Below are 10,904 nucleotides of genomic sequence, written 5' to 3' on the forward strand. Positions count from 1 at the left end.
ATGTGCAACATAGAATATCATTTATAAAATGAATTTCTTACCCCAATTCATAAAATGAAGCCGGCAATAGCTCCAAGTGACTGAAAAGTTTAAACCGTCTGTACATGACAGATGAAATTGACAAATTTTTAGTCTGTACGTTTAACAAAGTCCTTTATTAGAAATGGTGTTTTTATTCATATTTGATGAATACGAGTTACGGCGTCTAAACAATGCTTACAAAACAAAATATTGAGGACATTTCTGACATTTTCTCTAAAATAATTTTTCACCTCTTCGATATGAAGAGTTCTTGTATGATGTCCGAAATAAGTAGGAATTTTTATATCGATCGTTGTGAGTAGCTAATAATGAAAGGGTTCCGGTTTCGATATCCGATTGCTTCAAAGATCTTTCTCTCCTTTGTTACAGTAACGATCATTTATAGAACTTACTGTAACACATAAGAGCTGACTTTACATTTTTACTTGTAACAACCAAGAACTATCAGAATTTTACTTGCAACAACCAGGAGCTACCACAATATGCTAACTCTAAATATAAACCATGATGCTTTGTAGAATGTGATAGAACGCGAGTGAATTGTACGTGAAAAGTTACCAAATAAAGAATGATATTGAGGAACGTCGTTTTTGTCGAAAAGCAATACTAGTTGTCATTTTTGGTTTCGACAATTCTTGTTGCAAAATTCTCATTTACTGTTTCAATGACAAAAACAAAATAAGGTTTATAAACTTTTTTTTATCAATATTTATGTTAGAAAACCTATCCAGAGACTCTGAATGAAGCATAATTATATCATTGTCTTCCTGTACAAAAATTGATTTCTATGTAATCCTATATATTCAATAGAACCAAAAGCTTTATTTGATAAAATCTTTTTATTTTAATTTTATCAATGATTATGGCTAAAGTTACATACAAAACTATCATAATAGCACATTTTTACAACAAAATAAATTTTTCAGATTTAAAGCTAATATTACACGTACCATACCGGGTGCGCTTTCTCTTTGAATTGAAAACCATGTCCAAAAAAAACAAACACCCACCCTGCATCTTTGGGTAAAAAATACTAACCGACTCGGCAGCACATGCAAGTTGTTCTGCAACCGCTTCGTCGGATAGAAGTGGGGAATCTCGGTACCTCGGAAATCGTCGCCATTATTCTCTCTTGGTCGCTGGACTGGTTTACAGAAGTTAGGTCGGTCAAAATGGATTATCAGAAATATAGCGGACTGCAACCCCACTCAACCCTAAATACGGTTACCTGAGCACCGCTCACACTCACGTCGTTGATTGGGAGAAGGGGTGATTGACCACCGGTCACCGTGTCGATTTTGGTAATTGTTTTCCATTTTAATTGATCTCTTTGCAGTTGGGCAAACACGAACCCCTGGATATACCAGAGGTGGCATTAAGTGCCTAGGAGGAGTAAGCATCCCCTGTCGACCGGTCACACCCGTCGTGAGCCCTATATCTTGATCAGGTAAATGGAGTTATTCGTAGTCAAGAACGGCCTAACAATCGGTATGAAACACGTCAGACAGAATTTGACCCAATGATAGGTTGTATTGGCAAACCAGATCGTTATAACGACCATAGAATTTGCGAAATGCTGACTTTAAACGAGATTGTTGAAACCCCTGCACCATCAACTTGTTTGTCAGTAGCCTGCTTCGATTTAAAAACTGACCATAAGCAGAAAAAGGTCTTGCGTATCGAAGCAATTGAGAGATATAAGCACCATATGCAGGTGATAATGGAATATTGCTACATAAAAATGTATACAACCATTTGGTAATACCTTTGGTAGTATGACACTAGAGATAACACTTTTCTTCCCCTTTTCCCTCCGAGATTGGATTTTATCTACCAGTTCTCCGATTTTCTCTTTTCTGCTGTTGTTTTGATAAAAGAAGAATTTAATTGTGTCGACTGTGTTTACATCTGTTCATTTAGTGGTACAAACTGTTTATACTGCATTTACGTCCATTACGGAGAAGTTCGAGTCAAAACAGTCATACCAACGCGAAGTACAGACTACATATTCCCCCATTTTATTTTTAAATAAGATATTTTACATGAATTGGCGGAGGTTATATTAAGCGCGAACATTGTATATCGGGGTGGGCGTGGACTGAGGATTCGAACGCGACATTCTCTGAGCTTGGCAAAATATAGATATATTTGTCTGTTTTATTCACTTCCAGTTGTTATGTCTATTAGGGCTTTCCACCTTTCTGTGGAAAGTCCTATTGTTATTGTTCTGTTTATTATTTTCCTGCCGTCAAAAAAAATTGTCGTCCTAAGACTTATCGAAAAACTTTAGAGTTCATCATATAGCACTTCTTGAGAAACGAATACATTTCACCCTGCGTCATGGAACTTTGACCCCTTACGGAGTTATCGGACCTTTTAGCAGAAATCATTGTTATCGCTACTCCTTTTTAACCGTAAAGGAGAGGAGGATGAAACCTTTGCTGAAGCATAGAGGTCAATTAGTAGAAGCGAGAATTTCAAATGAAGGGATTCGGTGTCCCCTAAAGGGAGTTAATGCCCCCTCATGTTCTGCGATTTGTACCTAACAAAGTGACGACTCCTAAAGTATCCGTCGTAGAGACACCGAATCCACTGGAACGGGTCGGGTGACCTTGACCTTTAAAAATAGGTCAAGGTCAAAGGTCATCCCAAAAGACCAGAAAATGGCACTCTTTGTACCCTCTTTCCCGCTTCAGATAGCAGTGAAATACCATATGGGTCAGCATGGAATTCTGGATGGGTGTCCATGTCATGAATTACAACTCTAAATTTTGACCCCTCTGCGAACTGTGGCAAAGCGCGTTGAAAACCTTGTTATCGCTACTCCTCAAGAACCGAAAGTCGTAGAGACACGAAACTTTCGCTGAGGAGTTCCCAGTGAAACTCCCTTGCAGTGAGAAGGGAACCGGAACCCCTTAAGCAGAGTTATTGCCCCTGCTAATATCCGATATCGTTATTGAAGCCTCTAACTTTGCCATGAATAGACATAGAGACACGGGACTTTTCGCATGAAGACCGATGACCTTGACCTTCAAAATGAGGTCAAGGTCACACACCTCCCGGTGCGAGTCCGTGGTTGTCCACAATTCAACACAACAGGACTTGCGAATAGTAGTTGATTTCCAATCATTCCTATCCTGGTTCCCCAATTTTTCCTTTTACCATAACCTACATAATGAACTTTGAATATTGCTGTGGTACAATGATTTTTGCAACCGGTAGGGGACTATGTATTGCCATGCAATACTCTCAGAATGCTTGTTTAACATCAAAAAATCAAGCATCGATAAACAATGAATTTACTTCATATCGCATTATCTTAAGTTGTCATAAAAAAGAGAGAAAACTGGTTTAGGTCTGCCAAAGCATGTCCGCCACTTTTTTGTTGTTGCTATTTCAAGGTAGTTTATCGAAAGGTAAAGTAGGTTTTTGATTAATTTTACGATATTAACAAGCATTTGCTTCCTTATAGCTTACGGACTTCACCTCGCATATGAAACAATATTAAAGGTGCAAGCAGTAACGTTTCAGAATTAATTGGCAAATTTTGTTAATTTGTAAGTGTAGATACACGTTTTAAAAATTTCAAATGTATACGTTCTAAAACATCAATGTTTTCATAGCCCCATACTTCAGAGCCGTATAGTAATACTGGTACTTCAACTTTATCAAAATGATCAAATCGGCAGTCGATTGGTATTTAAACTTAAGGTTTCTTATGATTCCATACACGGCTTTGTATGCTTGTTCACGTAGGTGGTGTTTTTTGGGGGGAGGAAAAAATAGAATATACTAAATGACCATTTGAATAGGCAGCTTCTGGTTTGATTTGAGGAAGTCTGTTTTATATAGTGTGACCTGCGGGAGTATTAGTGCCGATAGGACAGTTCTAGTTAGAATTGTTTCTTTTATCAAGTAAAATATTTTTCATTTATTTTGAAAAAATATAGTAAAAAATGAATGAATTCAATTTGAAAAACCCACTTTCATAAAAACTCATTGCGTTATCAGTCCGGTTTCCATAGTTTTTCACTTAATTATGCAAACTTGTTCAAATTTTTAAAGTACCACAACTTTAAACCCATGCTAAGCACTTAAGGCCTGTAACGTACCAACGTCTGCCGCTACACGGGGCCCCGTTTTTAAAGGTCAAGTACGGTAAAGATAGATTTGAAAACAAAGTTTACAGTTCATTAAAACCCGTTTTGAAAAGTTTATTTCTGTGTTTGTTTCTTTAATCCAGGTAAAGGCGCAAAATACCTATTAAAAATCATTTGAAAAGAGATTACGTCATACGTGTAACAGTAGAACAATTACTTTACCTTTTCTACGAGGAGAACTTTACACAAGTCACTATATTAGGAATGGCTGTATCCTACGTTATATTTTCAGAGAATGGTTGTATCCAGCGCTATATTTTCATTCTCATTAATGATCTCTATAATGGGAGATAGAAAGTGAGTTGCGTTCCCATGTTTCCCACTAGGCGGCGATACTTGTCCCGGTCCAAGAACATCTTGTTTACGAGAGATAACGGTGAAATATTTAACATTTTTCTCCGCTCATATTTCCAATCGGTGCAGTGGACTTGCAAAAGAAATTATAATGAAGAACTACAAATATGGTTTTATGAGTTTAGTTCAGTTTAAAAACGAATTTTAAAAAGAAATACGAGAATCTCGGGTCGGATGAGAGAAACTTGTCGACAGATAATTCGATACCCAACACCACATGTTACACTCAAGCATTATCTGTGCGTGAATTTAAAAAGAGAGAACGTATTATATATTTTTTCAACAGACTTGTGGCATACGACAGAAATTCCAAGGGAAAAGCAGAGAAGCTTGACCCAGCTTTCTTAATAACGATACATATTTGGATACTACGTCATTCCGTGGTTTGACTATTGGTACAATGCATTATAACTGTGTGTCACTTATAAGTGTAGCTTCCATTGTGACGAGGAGACAACTGCCCCAATAGATTTTTTGCAACGACGGGGGTGGGGTGGGGGGTTATCAAAATAAATGCTGTATGTAACGCAACACTCAATGACATTGTTATAAAGTAACGTACACTGGACAAACAATTAATTCCCTAACATCAAGCTATCGACACAGAGATTGGATTCAATCAGTGGAGTACAGGTGTAGCAGTTAATATTTAAGTCAATTGATGTTTCAATAAAGTTCAGGATTAAAATGGGCTGAACTGAGATCAAGCGCAAGATAGCTCTAATAAATAAATAGAATAGTCATAATTTTTAAAGATAAGGAAAATAGACGAAGAGTCTTGAAATAGTAACAGAATTTTAATTATTTTACAAATAGAATAGTTAGGATTATATCAATTAGATCTACACTAAGTACTATGCCGGTTGGTTCTTTGCCTTACGAAAATAGTTTTCTGTAATGAGACTTACGAAGATCGTTTTTTGCAATGAGACTTACGAAGATCGTTTTCTGCAATGAGACGTCTTTTATTTAGCATTCGGACAGGTCTACTGTGAACGATGATAGCCGGGTCGGTCTTAATTTGCTGTTTATTAACAGGAATCATTTTCAATTGCAAATATTCTCGACAGATTTGCTGATTCCAAACATCGCCGAATATTGGACAGTTAAAATCTAGAGAACATAATCTAAATGAAGTTAAATCAACTTTATGTCTGTTTATCTTGCAGAAGTTTGATATTTTTACAGGGTTCGTACAGGTCATTGAATCCTTGAAAAGTCATGGAATTTTAATTTGAAAATTAAAGGCCTTGAAAAGTCATGGAAATCAGTATTGTTGCCAAAAGTCCTTGAATAGTCCTGGAAAATTATATAAATGGCAAATTATTTTTTATTAGGTGTTAAATTCATCAATCATCGATCTTTTGTTTGTCTCCCGGTGTTTTTCTAGGTCAATTTGTTTCTTCCCATTGTGGTAATATTTATAAGCATTACATAGATTACCAGGTTATAAGTTTAAGTATGGTGCCGAACTCAATATCGTCAACTTCGCCCTGTCGTCTCAACGCTCTCTTCTCAACTGGTTCCCTGACGGCAATTACTCATCTGTCTTCTCAATCTCTCACCAGAGGGCGTATTACGCTGCGCTACAACACCTCTGTCGACGTCTGAATGTCAAGATTCTTGGCAAAACTTATTTCTACCTATTGGATTATAAAGTATGATTTTACAAGTTTTAGTGTTAAGCTTAAAATCTTATAGTAAGTTCACAAAAACAACGAATTCCATGATTATTCTAGTATTATTGGATGAATGAATAGAATTATTTTTAATTCGCTCAGGTGTCTCATATTTACCAGCTTCTGCGTTTATAAAATTCAGACAAGTGTTTGATTTGCTTAGATATGATCATTACAGTTTGATATGCTAAGTTAGTTTTAGTACGTTTTGATATTTTTAGACGTTGACAGAGGTATTAGTGGAGCGTAGCGGGAACGATAACTCTGGGTAGAGATTGCTGTCTTCTATGGTAGCAGGGGACAGTTTCGCACTATAGGCCCGTCAACTTTTTAAAAAAAATGGAAATACCCCATATTTGAAGTGATATTACATGTGTAAAAATGTATACAGTAAATTGTAATTTTAGGATGCATGTCAAATGTAGCTGAGTGCTTAGTAAAAATGTTGATATGCAACATATAGGTGTCACCATGATTCCTAGCATATAGATGGGTGCAAATACGAAACTAAGACACGTGGTCAGTTGCTGAAGAAATTCTGGTGAAAACATGCAGGGTCTAGCAAAAGGTCTGTAGCTGTGAGGGAAGGTGGATGGCCCCATATGAGAGGTAGATTTTTGAGAAGGGCAGATAGGGTTCTTGATTGTGCACAGCGTCTAAATCCCCATGTTTGGTACTGGGGTGGTGCGGATTAGCCCAAATGAGGGAAAATCAAAGCAAAAAAGGGAACCTGCTCAGAGCATGTTTTGTGCACCAGCACCAGTATTTATAGATTACATGTAATTTAGGGTCATAATTTATTAACTACACTAATAAAATACAAGTATTGACTTAAAAGGGAAATATGATTTTTCATTAGTCTGTCATAATCTGACTTTGGTGTATACCCCCTATCCACATGTTTCAAAACCACAGAAACTGTCCCCTGCCACCTTTAAGAGAGTGGCATTTTTGAAACCCATGGAATTCAGTCAATTTCATTAATATTATCAAGATAAATATATTAAATATGTAATACAACCCTTTATTTCAATAGATGTATCACATTAGTGTCACAATGGTAGACAACAGAGTCAAGGGGGGTAAGCTATGCTTTAGTACTATGGAAAATCAGAATCTGGTCAAGTATCGTAGTGACATGTAAGTACATGTAAATCAGCTTAGTGGTTAAAATAATGTTATTTGGGGTACTTCATATACCGTGTATTCTTTTTACATAGATTACATGTAGTTTTACATGTTCTACATGTAATTAACAAATTGTACTGATTTACAGGTCTCAGGTACAGTAGATCACATTTCTTCTCAGTACCATGATACATATTTATGAAAAAATACTTGCAGATAGAGAAATAAGTCATTTTAGAGACATTTTGTACACAAAAAACCCAGTTAACACCATTTTCTCATTTATGGGTTGGTACTAGTAAACAAGCCACCTCCCCTTTGACATTTGGCTGAATTGCATGAATCTTTTGTTTTCACTATTAGGATGGCATGGAATAGAATGTAAGAAGAGAACAGGTATTCAAAATCTTGTTGGGGAGTTGTTTACTTAATTAGAGCATATTTCAGGTCTATACATATACAGTATGTAAAGAAGTAGACAGTGAAGTGGGAAATTTTCTTGATTTTAAGAGCAGTTATGTCCCTTCATCTCTCTCTAATCCATCTTTTTCTACACAGGTTCTTAAGATTACATGTCCAGCATGTAGCACCACATATAAGGTTACTTTTACTATAGATACAGTTTACTTGTAATATTATTTGTTAGGCACAGGGATCTTACTCGAACAGTCTCATCACTTTAAAATGACAACATCATACACAGAAATGTAAGGTTTTTAAATAATTTTATTGTGTACACATTAGGGCAGTCGACATGATGTATTGGTGTAGTTTCACTCAGAATAAGTCAGATTTGTCAAAAATGGGAATTGACGTCAATGAAATGAGATGTCAGAATTCTTAAAGGTAGCAGGGGACAGTTTCCCCTGCCACCTATTTACAGTAATAGTCAGGTCGTACGTCAGTCCTGTCGGTCGGATAGCTAAACCTACTACACCATTGTAAACAAGGAACCAGTTAATGTTTAGCATGGTTTCCTTTTTAGTACGTAAAGAATGAAACCAATTATGTTCTTTTATTTGATGAATCGTTAAACCAACAACTTCAGAAAAAACAACTGGATATACATGCAAGGTTTTGGAGTGGACTAAAAGGTAAGCTTTCACTTTTATAAAGCTATCTCATAACATAGTAGTATGTTCCTTTAGGTATAAGGGGAACTGCCCCAACTGCTATGTATAATTCTTTCTCTTGCCCAAACTGATGGCCTGTTTTTCTCAACATTAAAAGCCAATTTTCTAGGAGCCGTGCTGCCGAATTTTTTTTTTTTTTTTTTACATCTTTGGACTTAGAATTTTAAAAATCAACTGGTTTTAATACCTGCATATTTAAAACAAGAAAGAAATGGAAATTTAGAGTCTTCAGTCATTTTGAGATTTTGGTACCCATCAATGAATAAGTGGTGACAACAAAGTTGTTTTTATAGGTTGCAGTAGTCTATTTAGATAAATGTGGAACTTGAGAAACTTAGAATATGCTACTTTTAGAAGTCATAGTATCACATGCCAGCTATATAAATGTGTCAAAAACTTGTGGCATACATAAATGTGATAAGAATATTTGATAAATAATGGATTAATGATGCATAATTGTCTATAATTTTGGGTATGGAATTTTTAAAAAATCCTGGAAAAGTCATGGAAAATAGGAACAAAAAAGGTGTATGAACCCTGTTTTTAACGCTAATAGTTGCGCTTCATAACAGGTGGAATGAAATATTTGTGACACCGGTGGAATTGACGAAATCATGTGCAGAAAAAGTATATGATTTTCGCATATAATATTTCTAAAACCCATCCACTCCACCATGGCGCCGTCCTGGACCCGCTGGGGGCCTATGGCGGGCCCCAGACTCCTTACAAATATGGCTGTGCCTCACTTGTTATCAAAGGCAACCTACTCCCCTGCGTGATTTGTGTTCCTTAAACACGAACGATTTCACCTTAATGAATCTTTTCAAAACAGAAGGATTGTAAGCACTCATGCAATCCAAATATTGGAACGTGTTGGTGGATTTAATGTGTTTATGTCAAATCTATTACTTTGGATTGTTTTGTGATCTTATGTGACTCATAGTCCACCTAAAACAGTACAACTACTGTTTCACGAGTGTTTACAATGATGCAGAAGTTATCACTTGGACCGGGACACACAGCGCCGCTACACAAGGAAAGATAACTCACTTCTATCCATTTTCTTGTAATTGTAATGATGTTGTCTTTTCATTGGTGTAATTGAATTTTAGGTGGGATCTGTTTTCTAAAAAGAGAATTAAGAAAACGAACGACCGAGACCAATTTGCTCAAAATTTTCTATGTTCAAGTGTTTGCGCAATTAATCTGACAAAATGTTATATATATCATTCAAACCAGAATTCATTGCATCACCTGGTAGTCTATTCTACTTTCTAAGAATTATGTGTATAAAGAAAAAAATATGAGCCACTCTCTTGCCCATCCTCACGGAAATCGACACTGTCCATAGTCAAGTGTCATAGGGGTTGATCTTATTCTGCGTTAAAAGCACGATACAATGTGATTGCACCATTTGTAGGCATGGCGGTATATCCAAATGACGTTTGGCAGAAACAATCATGGACAAAAGAGTTGACCTCATTAAACAGTTAAGGATTTAACAAAACGTCCTAAAGGTGACTGATTGATTGATTGTTTTGGGTTTAACGCCGTTTTGGCAATATTTCAGTTTTACGGTGTTTACTAACTAATATATAATAGGTTTTGAAGAATTTTGGAGTTTTCTAGCTTGACGGCTTCCAGTGAGCCTAATCTGTTTTGAAAACCAGAGAAATGATGTTTTGCATACCAAGAGGGTTGTGACATGGGGCACCGTTAAAGTCCCATCCGACTGACACAAAGGTTAAGATATATAAACAAGTAAAAGATAGCCTGTACAGCCCAGTAGCTAAGTACTTCGTTACTAGCTTGAAAATACGGATGTATATTTAATTGCTGTTATAAAATTTAGAAATTCATTTCAAAATTAAGGATTATCTCCCTCATGCATAGCTCTTATTCTTAGACGAATTTGACTCCAATTTTTTGGCACGCTGTTTTTCCCTATAATAGCTCTAAAACTTCATTGTTTTTTCGGATTTCAAACATTTCGGTTGAGCATCACTGAAGAGACATTATTTGTCGAAATGCACATCTGGTGCATCAAAATTGGTACCGTATAAGTTTTACATTGTTTCATGTATATAGGCATGTATATAAGCATTTTCATTATAAAAGTAGTAAGATTGTTCTGTAAAAGTTGTATAAGTTATGATAGTCAATGTTTGTAACAAAAAAATTATTGCATTGATTGCACATAATTACAAATTTTGTATATTCTTTTGCCTTGATTGTTTTTTTTTTATTTCTGGGTAGAGCTCCTCGTCTAATATTCTGTATTTTTTGTATACTGAGTCCATTATGACACCCACTTCTCCTTTGTCAATATCTTTAATAATAATGTTTCATCCGATGGCAATGATTTGTAACGCATTCAATTCATCATTTTTTGGGGGGATAAATTGTTC

This window comes from Ostrea edulis, chromosome 2, assembly GCF_947568905.1.
Source record: "Ostrea edulis chromosome 2, xbOstEdul1.1, whole genome shotgun sequence".
Lineage (NCBI taxonomy): Eukaryota > Metazoa > Mollusca > Bivalvia > Ostreida > Ostreidae > Ostrea > Ostrea edulis.